Genomic DNA, 15768 nt, shown 5'->3' with positions numbered 1-15768 from the left:
TGCAAGAATTTGTTAAGGTATAATACGTTAAGTCATATGAACAATCACAACACAAACAGAGAATCTGTCATGATGTTGCACTACACAGACTTGACGTACGGACACTTACATTTACCCATGATTTGGTAAATTGTAATCACCTCCTTTCATACACCGCTTGAAGGTGATGCAAATGTTATAATGTATTATGTATTCTTTGTATGTAGTAGCTGTAGGATTTGGTAGTTTATAGGTAGTGAATAGTTCCTTCCAGTCTATCTTTCTTTCTTTCTCCATTATCCTATCACCTCCTGCAGCTGGGTATTGTTTGTTTATGGAATGTAAGAATATAATGTGTGACAGTAAACTTTCAGGTATGAATAAAAAGACATGAATATTAATGGCATTACAAGCCTGGTTAACCACTAGCCAGCCAAGATATGGAATCAAAAGAAAGAAAGAAAGAAATAATAAATGAAGGAAAGCCCGGGCTTTAAACATTAAGTCTTATATCCCTTGGCACGTCAAAACCTTAATAAAGAAAATCAAAATGACCATAAACCCCAATAAAAGAAAGCCAATGGGACTTAGTATAATTTTTTAGTGTAAATGTTTCACATGCAGATTCTTGTAAATTTATACGTATTTGTATATGTGTTAAAACTTTGCATATTGTCAACATATTTTGAAATGTGACCACGAAGTGTAAGCTTTCATAATTAACGATATAAACATGCTTGGACAAAGTGAACTGTTAAAATTTAAATATTGCAAAAAAGTGGTGCAAACTGTGACCGTTATAAACGACGAATTTTGTGTTGTTTGTGAAACTTATGGTGCATGAACCAAATAACTGTTTGTAAATCAATATAAACTGCAATTTACTTCGACGATAATGAGGATTTTCACACTGCAAATGAACGTTTGTTGGCAAGTGTAAACAACATGGTGAAACACCTACCTTTGCGAACATCGACGCCGTTGTTCCTGGCCGGCCTTCAGATGCTTTAGAGACAATAAACTCAGCACCTGTCGTAGGCGATGTGGAGACTGAAAACTACATCGACCATATATGCCCCGGGAACAATCGTCATGAAAACGCACAAGGACCTGGAGTGTTGTGTCGTAACAGAAGACATGGATGTTGCTTCAGATCACGCACACGCTCAATCTTATGGTGTCACCGGACTTAACACGCCAATTATGCTGGAATAACAACTTGTAATGAACACTATGTGAGAGTGAATATTGTTCAAGACTGTCGCAACACTTTGAAACTGCCGCATGTGAAATTCAGTGATGCTACTGCGCATGCGCAAAGACTATGTGCTGCCAGAGATGCATTGGGAAACCAACGCTGGAAGGGCATGACATTAACTGCGCTGGCGAGCAGCTTGTTCAAACAAACTGTATGTAAATATATATTAATTGTGTAAAAAGGATCAAAACTGTAACAATTGAATGTAGTATATAGATTTAGAAACCAAGTATTGACAAAGATAATCCTCTAAGTATGCACGTGGCGTTTCCTGGGAAAATATGTATAACAGACATTTAGGTATATCTATTCTATTGTTTGCTAGCCTGCCACGCTAAATGTCTTAGCGTGACAGTCGAGGGGGCGATGTAGCGGGACTTTGAATTTCGCCGCACTACATTCGTTCCCTCAGATAAAAATATCCCGTCGCAGCGGTATGAGCGCTCGACGGCAGAGAGAAAATACTAAAATTGTTAACTCTTTTTTGTTTTTTATTCCGTTTCAATTGTCTCTTGATAGCCGTAGCTTAAGGCAGACGTGATCGGATGCTGACGTAAAAACTTAATGGCTAATCTTGATCTGATTGTAATGTGTAGACATTGTGGAAGTTATTAAGAAATTCGGTGGATGGAAGTAGCAAAGTGAATTAAATTGCATACAGTATCAAGATGATTTTAATTGATATAAATTAGTGATTCCTGGACTATTGCAAGATTTCGGGGCAGATTTTTTCACGCTGAAATGAAGGAGATTTTTGAAGACGTGGACGCCGCCCTAAAGAAGATAAGTTAATCTGGTAAAGGATGATCTCTCGTCTACGCCACTTCCCCCTGTCAGTTACATTCTGTTATTCTCTGTTTCTTTTCAATAACTTTTGTAGTGAAAATTGGTTTAACTTTTGCTCAAAAACGCCACAAGGACCACCCCAACAATAGCTTTTCCGAATAACGAAGTCCGATAGCTTTTCTGTAATACAAAGTCCGATCTGCATTGCTTTTCATTCTTTCCCTTTTTCACGGTCTCTCTTCTCACATTTATCTTTTTTTATTAAACACTACAGCTTCTGGGCACCAGCTTAACTACTCCAGGCTGAGTCACTACATCAGAGTTCTGGAGATTTCTACATTCATTGTCTGTTCTCGTATGCCACGAACACTCAAGTTCTGTTACTCGACTGCTGCACCACCTCGTACAGTACCGACAAACCTCAACTGCCGTTCACAACATTCCAGTCAGAAAGACGGCACCGTTTTTAAATGCCCGTGTGGCACAAAGTTTGAGTCCACGATTGTGGGCCGCCTGTAATTGGAACAGAATATTTTGGCTGTCATTTCTGTATTCTGACCAAAATTAAGCAAACGCCTCAAAAAAAACTTCTTTACCCAAACTATCAAATTTCTAAAATGTTCTAAAACTAAATGAAGTATAGAAACAAATAATTAAAACTTCTCCAAATATAGAATCTAAGTTTGTTCAGAAGGATGACAGATATGTGGTAGCTTCCTTTAGCAAATTTTTTAGACAAATTTCATAATTTTTCTATGCAAACTCTCACATTTCCCACGCATACCTACGACAAGCAGTGACAGAGATATCGGACTCGAGACCAAAGATATTATTCGACAAAACTAACTGTGGGTCCAGTAGTGACGATAACCGATTATACGAATGTGTGGTGTCTGTTCTTTAGCACACATGCAAAAGAACAGACACCACACATTCGTACAACCGATTCGACTCGACTTGCTACGAATCTGCCACCTTCAATGCGGACGCACAATTACATTCTGCCTCCTGCGGGAATCTCAAAGTAGTGACCACGGAGGATACAGACGGGGACTGCAGATACGTGGCACTAGGTGGGAATGTGAGTAAACCGGCAAGCGTACCGGGACAGTACGCGCAATTTCAATAAGTAGTGCCTAGTAAGCTGGAGATCCTGGGTTTGAATCCACGTCCACACACATTTTCACTCGTTACTGTCGATTCTGCAATAAAGTCCCGATGCAGCTGACAGCAATATTTCCTTCCCTTTCCTTTCCTTTCCCCTCTCCACCTTCAATTTATGCTAAATGATAACTGACTCGTTATTGACATTTGGTACAATCACATTCCAGGTCAAAAGTAGTGTGTACTGCAGTTCAACAAGTTCATTAAAAAAGAACTGTTATTTGGAAGTAACAGATCACAGTCCAAAAAATATAAAACTAAATTAGATATGCACAATAAAAATAACCCGCATTCTACTGACCGACAGTTTATCGAGACAAAACGTGGATTCTCAAAAGATTCCCGTTTTAATAAATTCCGACACTTATGTGAGAAACAGTGTCTGACGACGGTGCCGAGCAATGTTTACATGCAGAGCGTGCAGGCAGGCAGTCACTTTCACCTGACACTGCTGCACCGTTCAGTCTGCTCCCCGTGGCAGCCTGCACCCTCTGCAATCTCAGTCTGCTCACCAGTGTCACGCTTCAGTCCTCCTCTTCAATTTTTACCTCTCACCCATCCCTGCCATACTAAACTGGCAATTCTTAGACTAATCGGGTAAGTGTCCTGTCGACCTATTGACAAATTAGCGAAGCTGTGCGACGAAATTCTTTTCTCCCCAACTCGATTAAGTGTGTCTTCGTCAGATATTCGAAGTACTCGTCCGATACTTGAAATTCTTCTGCAGAGCTACATTTCGAAACCCACAGGACTCTCCTTGCCGATGTTTCATTTACGTACAAGTCTACACACGAGGAAAATCCTTTCGTAAAATATTCCCTAAACACAAATTTATATTCGATGTCGACAAATTATTCTTTTTCGGGAAAGCTTTTTTTACTATTACCGGCCCACTTTGCTTCTGCCAATGTCAGATTCTTTGCTGCACAAGCAGCTGATCTCACGAACTCCTTTTAGTCTCTCTTTTCCTAATCTCGTTACCTCAGTATTGCCCAATTTAATACGACTATGTTTCGTCACTTTTGTCAAACGACTGCCTGCCAGTTCAGTATTTTGAGCATCTCTGTGACACTCCCACGGGTCAAACAAACCTGTGACCGTTTGTGTTGTTCTCCGTGTACATTCAGTATCCTCTATTAGTTCTGTTTGCTATGGGCCCGACACACTTTCAGCAGTAATCTGCACAGTTATGACGTCGGTCGGTCGACTGGGTGGTCGGGTGGAGAAGGGACCAAACTACACGGTCATCAGTTCCTCCGACCACAGATTAACTAAAACCGATAAAATCACACATTATAAGAGGGAACTGCAATGTACATAAAATGATAAACTAAGGACAAGGAAGGAAGGAAAAGGGCGGAAGAAGTGGTGAGGGAACGAAAGTGACTAATGACAGGGGCGCGAAGGAAGAAGCACAGGAGACAAAGAGTGACGCTCGAGACATAACAGACCCCACAAGGAAAGGAGTGGGAAGACAGAGGACCGGGGTGAACCACCAAACCCAGTTGAAGCCAATCCAGTCGGGGCAAAGGGGGTGCAAGAGGGCCCGCCATCCCCTCCACTCACCGATAAGGTGGAAGGTCCCTCTCTTAAATAAAGCAATAAAAACCCCCATCACGAATAAAACGTAAAACGAGATCCGCTGCCGAGGCACCGTCAGCCGACACCAGGGGTAGAGAGTCTGGAAAGCTAAGAGTCCGCCGTAGGGTGGCTAAGTTTGGGCAGTCCAATAAGATGTGAGCCACAGTCAACATCGATCCACAACGGCAGAGAGCGGGTTCCTCACCACGGAAGAGATAACTGTGAGTCAGAAACGTACGGCCGATGCGGAGCCGGCTTAGGACGTCAGAGACCTTACGAGAGGAGGACTGCCGTGGAGTTGTAGAATCATTACTTGCCCCGAGCTCGTTCAGTGAAGAGTGATCCAGTCTGCATCCCAAAGGCCCAAAACTTGACGACGTAACACCGAGCGAAGGCCTATTTCCGGAATGCCAATAGCGAGAGGTGGCCCGGTAGTAGCTAATTTAGCCAGTCGATCGGCAAGTTCGTTGCCAGGAATCCCGACAAGGCCTGGGGTCCAAATGAAAACCACCGAGCAACCACGATGACAGAGGAGAGAAAGGAAGTCCCGCATAGCGATGACGAATGGGTGGCGAGGGAAGCACTGGCCGCTCAATGAGTCACTACAGATAGTGAATGATAGTACTAAGAAGGGGCAGATATGGTCCAGTGCACGCAAGATGGCTGCCAATTCTGCAGTAAAAACACTACAGCAATCTGGCAACTAACGAAGTTCCGTGTGTCGTGCATAGGTGTAAGCAAAACCAGTGCGGCCGGCAACCGTGGAGCCATCAGTATAGATCACTTCTGAACTGAGGAGACAGGACAACTGGTGGTGAAGAGCCGTCGGAGGGACAGAATCCTTTGAATCGATTGAGAGATCGAGACAGAGCTGCGGCCGAGAGATGCACCACAGAGGGGTACGTGCATGAGCAGAGAAAAGAGGCGGTAAAGAGAATTGCTGGAGCTCAGGAAAGAGCAACTGAATGTGAGCAGCCACGGTAAGCCCACATCGTGGCCGTCGCTGTGGCAGGATGATCTCCGTGTCTGAATAAAGGAGACCATAATTAGGGTGCTTCGGGGTGCAGCGAATGCGGAGCACATAAGATATCAGCTGTTGCTGGCACAAAACTCGCAGTGGTGGAATCCCCACCTCTGCGAGAAGGCTACCTACGGAGCTAGTCCAGAAGGCACCAGTCGGAAGTCTGACCCCTGAGTGGTGGATGGGGTGTAGTATCAGCAGTGTCAAAGGCGACGCAGAACCACAGACAGGACTTCCGTAGTCTAAACGAGACTGGATCAACGCTTGATACAATCACAGAACAGAGAGGTCTGCACCCCAGGTGGTGTTGCACAGACACCTAAGAACACTGAGATGGGACCAGCACGTCTCTTCAGCTGGAAAAGATGAGGGAGCCGTGTCAACCGCGCATTGAAGACGAGACCCGAGAAGCGATGGGTGTCCACCACCTCGAGGGGACGGCCATCGAGGCAGAGTTCCGGATTGGGACGGACTGTACGGCGATCGCAGAAATGCACGACACACGTCTCGGCCACCGAAAACTGAAAGCAACGGGACAGAGACTACGAGTGTGCCCGACAGATTGCCCCCTGTACACGGCGTACTGCAGTGCCCATTACGGAGGAGGCGAGGTAGATACAAAAACTGTCAGCATACAGAGAGGGGGATACTGCCGGCCCAACAGCGGTCACCAGTCCATTAATGGCTACGAGAAAGAGAGGGACACTCAGCACGGAACCCTGTGGAAATCCATTTCCTTGCCGATGGGGAGAGCTGTACGAGGAGCCAAATTGGACCCGAAAAGAGCGATAAGAAAGGAAGTTACAGATAAAAATGGGAAGAGTGCCATGAAGGCCCCATTAGTGAAGGGTGGTGAGGATATGGTGGTGACAGGTGGTGTTATAGGCTTTATGCAGATCAAAGAAGACTGCAAGCAGGTGTTGCCGGCAAAAGCCGACTCCAGTTGGACCAAGTTATCCACCGTAGAGCAGCCACAGCGAAAACCACCTCGAGTCGATGACAAAAGGTCACGGGATTCGAGATTCCAAAACAGCCGCCGACTCACCGTGTGTTCGAGGAGCTTGCAGAAGGTGTTAGTAAGGCTAATTGGACGGTAGCTATCCAACTGAAGAGGTGGCTTCCCTGGCTTCAACACCGGAACAACAATACTTTCCTGTCACTGGGTAGGAAAGACTCCCATCACTCCACAGACGGTTGAAGAGGGTCAGTATACGATGGTGCCCAGCCACTTATAAGTGTTGGAGCATTTGGTTACGTATCCCATCCGGTCCAGGAGCTGTGTCGCGACAAAGAGAGAGGGCGCTGGCGAATTCCCACTCGCTGAAAGGGGCATTATATGGCTCTGAGCAGCGAGAAACAAAAGACACAGGTAGTCGTTCTGAGTGCTCTTTCAGAAGAAGGAATGTGGGCGGATACTGAGCCAACGCCGAAGCTCGAGCAAAGTGTTGAGTGAAATTTTCTGCTACAAAGTCCGGATTAGTAACACCGTGCACAGAAATGCCTGCATCCCTGGTGGGAGGAAGGTGGCCAAAATTACGCCTGAGTTTTGCACAGACTTGTGAAGAGGGGTGTGTGTGGTCCTACGGCAGCTACAGATCGTTCCCAGCAAACCAGTTTCTGAAATTTGATTAGGTAGCGGGCCCGGGTGCAGAGTAATTTAAAAACCAGAAGAAGAGCAGTAGAAGGGTACTGCTCGAAGTGGTGAAGAGCACAGCGGCGATCTTTTATGGCCGCAGTAATTTCCGGAGTCCACCGAGGGACCATCTTCCGGCGGGGGGAACCTGAAGAAGGGATTGCTGAAACGGCTACTGAAAGGATGGTGGCAGTCAAAGTCTGAGTAGATTCATCAACACTGTCGTGTGGCAATACACAGGGGATGGGAGCAGAGGAGAAGGCACCCCAATCAGCCTTAGACTTGGCCCACCTGGGAGGGTGACGGAGTGAGACACACTGAAGGAAGGTCGAAACAATCGGGTAATGGTCGCTGTCACTTAAGTGCGTGGGGGCGCCTGTGTTTAGTAAACAGAGGTCAAGCCCTGCCAGAACAGCTTCAACTGTCCTGCCCAGGGCAGTAGCCGTATGACTACCCCAAAGAGGGTTGTGGGCATTAAAGTCCCATAATAACAGGAAGAGAGAAGGGAGTTGTTGAAGAAGAGTGGTGAGGGCACGGGATGTGGGCGGCCTGTCAGGTGGGAGGTAGAGCTTACAGATTGTGATTGGAGTGGCCAGATGGACGCTGACAGCAATGGCTTCCAGAGTGGTACGGAGGGGAACCCATTTACTAACAATGTCCTTGCGGACCGAGGTGCAAACACCACCAGAAGCCCGCAAGGGGCCAAAAAGCACGGAACCCCCAAAGGGCGGGCGAGTAAGAATTGACAAAATGGGTCTCCCGGAGCGTAATACAAGCGGCAGAGTAGAAGAAAAGAAGGGGCGCCAACTCTGACGCAAATATCCATTACAATTCCACTGGAGGATTCTCAAGTGGGAGTCCAAAGTGGAAGTGAACGGACCGGAGTCGATCACGCCACCGAGTCGCTATCCGTCACCGATAAGGATGGGCTAATATCCGTATAGGTGGGGTCAGACTCTGTCGATTCATTGACTGTAGGAGGGGAAGGCTGCACCTCGGGGGGTACCAGAGGGGCTTTGCCCTTGTCCTGCGTTTCTGTTTCTTCTCTCGGGAAAGAAGAGAAGGGCAGACTTCAGCGAGGGCAGGCACGGAATTACATCGGGCAATCTTGGCACCCACCGGCCACGGATCACGCTGCCGATGTGGAGCAGAAGATTGCCTTTCATGGGGGTGCCGGGAAGAGGAGTCCCGGGAGGGACCGCCGAAGGAGGGGAGCACTTTTCCGGCGGGGGAGGGGGAGCCGCACCCGAAGGGGTGGTACGGGTACTGACGAGGAGGGGGAGGGGGGGGGTGGGAGGAGGAGGCTGAAGGCATGGGGCGAATGTGGTGTGATTGGAAAAAGGAGGGGTAGGAGGGGGAATGGACGTAACTGAAGCAAAAGTAAAAGTCATAGACACGGGATGGAGCCGGTCATATTTTTGATGAGCCTCAGTGTAGGTGAGCTGATCTAAGGTTCTGTACTCTCGAATCCTTCTTTCTTTCACAAACACCGGGCACATAGGCGAGCATGGAGAATGCTGTCCATTACAATTAACACACATTGGCGGGGGAGCACAGGCACTCTCCCACGGACGGGGTGCCCACAGTCACCACAGAGGGGATCAGTGGTGCAGCGGGAAGACGTGTGTCCAAACTGTAAGCATTTAAAACACCTCGTCGGTGGTGGAATATAAGGTTTTACATCACACTGATACACCATTACCTTGACCATCTCTGGGAGGACATTTCCCTCAAAGGCCGGGATAAAGGCGCCCACAGCAATGCGACTGTTTGGAGGGCCTCACTGCAAAAGGCGGATAAAACGAATCCCTCGCCGCTCGAGGTTAGCACGCAGCTCCTCGTCAGTTTGCAGAAGAAGATCTCGGTGGAAAATAATGCCCTGTACCGAGTTCAAAGATCGGTGGGGCGTGACGGAGACTGGGACGTCACCGAGACGGCCACAAGCACACAGAGCGTCAGATGAGCAAAGCACCGGACCGCATATTACTCATCAATTCAACTTCGCCATACTTATCTTCAATCGTCTCCGCAAAAAGCAAAGGCTCGGTCATGGCAAAAATGTCAACCCGAGCTGGCGAGCTTCACCCTCCTCCCGAGGGGGGGCCAGGGAGGGGAAGGCCAATGGATCAGAAGGAGGAGTGTCACGTCTGCTACCGCTCTTAGAGACGGCCACCGAATGTCCGGGAGGGTGAAGCTTCTGTCGCTTCATGTGCAGGGCATCCGCCCTAGTACCACCGACTCTGATCAGGGGCTCGCTCCGTGGGCACCACCCGGCCACAGAAAGGGCAGTCTGGCACGGCGGCCACTGTCGGGAGTTCTGGTGCCCAAAGTGACGAGCATCGGCTCTCGGGAATAAACGAGGCATTGACAGCTCAGGTACTAGCAGTGATCCGTGTGGTTTCTGGGGGCTCAGCCGAGTGGGTACTTAACAGCCCCACCACGCGGACTGGCTACTGTGCCGGTGACCTAACAGGAGGGGGGGGGGGGGGGCCTGGGTGCAGAGGGAAAGGGGAGGGGAGGGGAGAAGAACCTGCACTACAGAAGCTAGGTAGGGAGTTCATCCCCAAATGGCTCACACTGAACGTAAAATTTTGGAAATGGAGGTCAAACACCGAGGCGACAAAAAACGCCGAAAATGAGATGGAAACCGCAAACTGAACAGTAGCACAGGCCAAAACAAAGCCAGGAGGATAACCAGGCCGACATAAAGAAGCCCACTAAGAGGGAAAAGAGGGGTCAGGGACAAAGGAGCAAGGAGAGAGAGGAAGAGGCACAGGGGTGGTAACGCAGCCTGGAAAGGAAAGGAAAGGAAAGGAGACTGCAATAGCTCAGAGCCCCGTGTACGCCACACACGTACCCCCAAAAGGACTGTGGGCCCCCTGGGGGGAGTTATGATGTAACCAGTCTTCTTTGTACACTAACTTCTATATCTGTTAGACACACACTGTCCGAAATAACGTGACCTGTCCTCCCTATTAAGAAATTGTCAATCCGATTACAAATTTCGCTCGATACCTCGTACGACCGTAGTTTCGATAATAAGAGTACGTCTGGCACCGGCTAGAGCGCTTTCCGGAAGTCGAGACACGCTACATCTTCCTGACTGCAACGATCCCTGGCTTTCTGGAGTATGTGCTGGCGGGCATGGAGGAGGTCATTTTGTTCGAGATACCTCATTATTCACAGACGTATGTTCCATCTACGCAACTAAATGAAAGGCAGTTTGTATGTTGCTATTTGCATTTTGCTTCTTTTATTTGTGAAGCATCTTCAGTGTCCTGTAATATGAGTTTCTTTTTATTCATATAATAGATGTGTTTTGTAGTAGTTACAATATGTTACTATGTTAGATTTTGTCACATTTTTCTCTTGTTTTCAGATTAGAATTTTGTAGTACAAATTTCATGAGGTGAAATTATGTTTTGATGTTACATACAATTTCCTGTGCCCATGTGTGCTCATTAGACCCCATGCTCCAGATGGCCGATTTCAGGAGCTTTTCTTCCCATATTTATTACAACACATCACTTACATCACTTGTACTTTTCATTTTGTGATCAACATGTGTGTATTTACAGTGTGTAGTGTTGCAAACTGTCGCTGTGTGTTTATCTTCTGTCTTTTGTTTGTGCTATGCATGTGGTTAGATATTTTTAATTTGTTTTGTGTGTGTGTGTGTGTGTGTGTGTGTGTGTGTGAGAGAGAGAGAGAGAGGAGGGGGGGGGGGAGAGAGAGAGAGAGAGAGAGAGAGAGAGAGAGAGAGAGAGAGAGAGAGAGAGAAGGGAAGAGGAAGATTCATTAATTATTTATTCTGGGTATGTTTCAGATTTCTGTTTGTCATCGTTTTAGTGGCTAACATGATTGGAGAGTTATAGCTTATATGGATTTGGTCGTTAACTACGTCCTGTATTTTTGCCCCCCCCCCCCCCCCAAATAATTTCACGTCATAAAATTTGTGTTAAAAAGTCCATTCTAATCTGAAAAAGAAGCAGAAAACATAACAAAATGTAACCTACTGTAACTACTGCATAATATGTTTATTATATTTATAAAAGAAACATGTATTACAGACCACTGAAGATGCTTCACAAATAAAAGAAGCAAAGCGCATATGACAATAAACAAACTGCCTTTCATTCGGTTACACAGGGAGAATATACCTCCATGAATTTTGAAGCAACTAAGGGACGACGGAAAACAATAAAATGATGGTACCTCATTATGTTTGACTCAGAATACAGGTGGTTGCGGAGTTTTGTGTATCATTCCTACAACCATTCTTCTAGACGCATGCGGCATGTGCCTTCTTCTACCCACTGCGCACAGTTTTTCGTATACTAAGTTCAGAGAGGTGGTAGCTCAGCCACGAATTCACTTTATAATCTGACAGAGACTCCATCGGGACCAAGCTTCTTTCAGTTTTAGTAATTACATCAGTTTCTCAATGCAACTGATGTTATATTACACTCATTTTTGCTGCAGTGTTTGAACTAAATGGGGGCAATAATCCTGGATTTTCCTTTGTAAAGGAACATTTGAAAATGGAATTCAGCATTTATGCTTTTGCTTTGCTATCAATTTCAGTTACTGTCTAGTCTGTAAGTGTCTAGGTCACTTAAGTTCGGTGCCATCAACAGGCTATACATGCGACCAGAATTTATTTGGGTTTTTTGTATATACGTTTGTCTACAGTAATATAAATGTGACTTACAAGTCTTGTAGAAAGCAGGCAACCATCATTATAATAAATGACTGTGTTGCAATGGTATATTGCAACCCAATCAGCCTATTCCTTTACAGAGACCGGACACCACAGACACTCCCGCTCATTATGATCTGTTCTGCTGGATGCACATCTGTCAAGTGTCTTTTAAACTTGAGCCAAAGTTCTTCTACACTCTTGTGTCCAGAGTTAAATGTTTCAAGTTCCTCACTGAGATACGTATCTCTTCGGGGTAGTTTCCAGATGAGACATTTAGTAATGTTTTCCATAATATCCTATCTTGCCCACCGCATACGAAGTTGTAACTGTCCCAACTGATTGTTGGATGGTTGAAATCTCCCCTGGTGATAACAATACCCAGAACTCACATACAGGGGAATTGAGGTTTTTCTAAAATTTAGGGTTCCATCTGAGTGTGAGTCTGGTGTGCAGCGAAAGGATCTGCTTATCAGTTTGTACTCAGCCCCAGTACTGAGTCTTTCCCAGACGCTCTCTCATTCGGTTTTAATTTCTGTCTCGGTCTAATTGAGTTTCTTGTTACTGAGAGAAATATGCCAAGTGGTAAACGCAGACAAGAAAAAAAAAATTCCTGGATTTATTCCGGACTTTCCAGTTAAAAAGACACATGAAGATACACTTCTTCCAAGATGAAAAATACACTTTTGTTGTAAAAATATCAGTCTTTTGAATGGTAAAAGTTTTATATACCAACAAGGAACTTCACAAAAAAAAAAAAAAAAACACCCGATATGCTGCATTTTTTTTTGTATTCATACTGTGAAAGTATTGATTCGAAACAGCACATTACTTTCTAAAGCACTGAAATCGAGATTGAAGTGTGCTTTTGTAAGCCAATGATAAGCTCGTGTCACGTGATTTCGCCAGCCAACGAACTGAGACCATAGGACACGTGATGTCTGCCAATAGCAACATCACTGGTAAGTAGTGTGAACACACAAATAGGAATATTTAATGGTTTAAATTAATGTAAACAGTGTAGCTCAAGAAAGGCTAAGCCTTCACACATAATATTGGTCTTTTTTGCTCGTGTTACACTTTACGACACAGCACACGAATGTGCCAGTAAAATTTTAAATAATGACATTAATGACTGGTCTTCTGTGCTCGACATTCTTCGAAGTGGCTAGTCTTCAGTGTGTTAAGTTTTAAATGAGAGTCGAACACAGTGATTTGAGAAATTCATTGCACATTCGCACACGTAACATTAGTCATCTTGCGTAAAAGGAAAATTACTTTGAAACTAACACTTTTCCAAGCACCATTCACAATATTTTCCCGTGACCCGCCTCTTTTCAGCAGTTGCACCAGAAAACATGCATTTCTGCGTGGGGGCAGCTACGGTGATGAAGAAAGCCCATGTTTGTATGTATCTAGTATTAACAGATCTTACATGACATCATAAAAGAAATAGGATACTCCAAGATGATCAGAATTTCGTAAACCGTACTAAAATGCATTAGCCGGCTTAAAGTGCACATTTGTATGTCCTGATTCACAATGAAGTATGCCCCAACCTGATATTAAACTTTTCAGCGTGGTTTTTGGAATGCCAATTTTCTTGTAATACCAGTACTGTATTCTCATGTTTGGTTCCTTATTATATGCCATACGTGCCAGAAGATGAAAATGTACACTCGAAAGTCAGTGAACAGTTGAAACTAGCCAGCAGTGCGGAATGAAACACTTCGTTTCTAATAAATTGATTGCTTCTGGGGAAAAGATTAATAAAAGTCACATTTATTTAGCAAACCGACAAAAATAACTTCATTGTTCTGCAAGGTAACTGACGGCCGAAAACGTAGAAATACAATAAAATCCGAGAACTGAAACTAGTAACATATGTTACCCTTCTGTAATTAAATAAATGTATTTTAATTCACTCGATAGCTCCCAACTAAAGAAATCCACTAACCTCTTCCCGACTACAATCGAGACTGCTATGCGCATGTGCAAACCTGGCAGCTTGGGCACGCCACAAAAACTTTTCTGGGTAGCATCAGGCTGCTTGCTGCTACTGCACAGCCACACTTCAAGTAGCCGGAAGTGGGAGAAGGTACTGTCCATACGTAACTCAACTGCACATGCGTGTCAGCCCGTGGGCAACTGTTCGATTTGAAAGGGGGGAGGGGGGGGGGGGGCGGTAGTGCTGACAATAATGCTTCGTATCAGCTTCAAGGCAGGCGGGGGGAGGGGGGTGGACTATCATCAACTGTACCAGGTCAGTGGATTTAGGAATTCTTGTGCACCTGCGTTACCTATGACTAAGTCTATTAATCATTTCGCTTCATATCCCCACAAAGCATTACACCCACGCATTTGTATGAGTTGGCTGATTCAAACAATGGCTCACTGCTATTATAGTCGTAGGATATTATGTTTTTTCGTTTTGTGAAGTGCACAATTTTACAATTCTGAGCGTTTAAAGTAAGTTGCCAATCTTTGCACCACTTTGAAATCTTATCAAGATCGGATTGAACAGTTATGCAGCCTCTTTAAGATGGTACTGTAAATATGCAAAAAGTCTGAGGTTACTATTAATATTGTCTGCAAGGTCATTAATACACAATGTGAACAATAAAGGATCCAAAATCTTCTCCTGTGCACACCTGACGTTATCTGACGACGACCCTCCATCCGAAATAACACGCTTTGTCCTCCCTACGGAAAACTCCTCAATCCAGTCAAAAATTTCACTCGATATCCCTTACGATCGTACCTTTGACATTAAGTAGAGGTGTAATACCAAGTCAAACGTTTTTCAGAAATCGAAAAACACCGCATCTACCTGACTGCCCCGATCCGAAGCTTTCAGTACATTACGAGAAAAGTGAGAGTCGGTTAACACACGAGCTCCATTTTCAGAATACGTGCCGGTTGGCATCGAGGAGGATATTGAACGTATACAGAGAAGGGAACCGTTAATGGTCGCAAGTGGAGAGTGTCACAGTAATATTGAAGGAACTGAGCTATCAGATTCCCTAAGGTAGAAGCAAACTATTCTGAGGAAGTCTATTAACAAAATTTCAAGAACGAGCTTTAAATGAAGACAAAGGGTTATACTACAATAACCTACATACCGCTCACACAGGAATTGTGAGGATAAGATTAGAATAACTACCGCACACACAGAGGCATTTGAACAATCGTTCTTCCCACAGTCCGTATGTGAGTGGAATGGGAAGAAACTCTAATAACTGATACAGTGGGATGTAGCCTCTGCCGTGCACCTCACAGTGGTTTGCCGAGTGTAGATGTAGATGTAGATCCACACAGTAGTCTAGTGCTCGGGTTAATCGGGAACACAAGTAAAGAGTTGTGAAAGCCAACGAACGTGATGTCAAAGAAATAGCTACAAAACTTCGTGGCAGTTTAAAACTGTGTGCCGGGCCGAGACTCGAACTCGGGACCTTTGCCTTTCGCAGGCAAGCGCTCTACTGACAGAGCTACCCAAGTACGACTCACGCTCTGTCCTCACAGCTTTACTTCCACCAGTACCTCATCTCCTACCTTCCAAACTTTACAGAAACTCTCCTGCCAGGAAATTTCATATCAGCACACACTCAGCTGCAGAGTGAAAATCTCATTCTGGAAACATCCCCCAG

General features: G+C 45.3%; 1 protein-coding gene across 2 annotated transcripts in view; it reads right to left on the bottom strand.

Moving 5' to 3' along the window:
* The window catches only part of LOC126215033 (PHD finger protein 14), a 185090-nt gene that overhangs the window by 104352 nt on the left and 64970 nt on the right, over positions 1 to 15768 (bottom strand). The gene's annotated exons all lie outside the window — the stretch shown is intronic.

Source organism: Schistocerca nitens, chromosome 12, assembly GCF_023898315.1.
Source record: "Schistocerca nitens isolate TAMUIC-IGC-003100 chromosome 12, iqSchNite1.1, whole genome shotgun sequence".
In the NCBI taxonomy this organism is placed as follows: domain Eukaryota; kingdom Metazoa; phylum Arthropoda; class Insecta; order Orthoptera; family Acrididae; genus Schistocerca; species Schistocerca nitens.
This window is presented reverse-complemented; position numbering and strand designations above follow the sequence as displayed.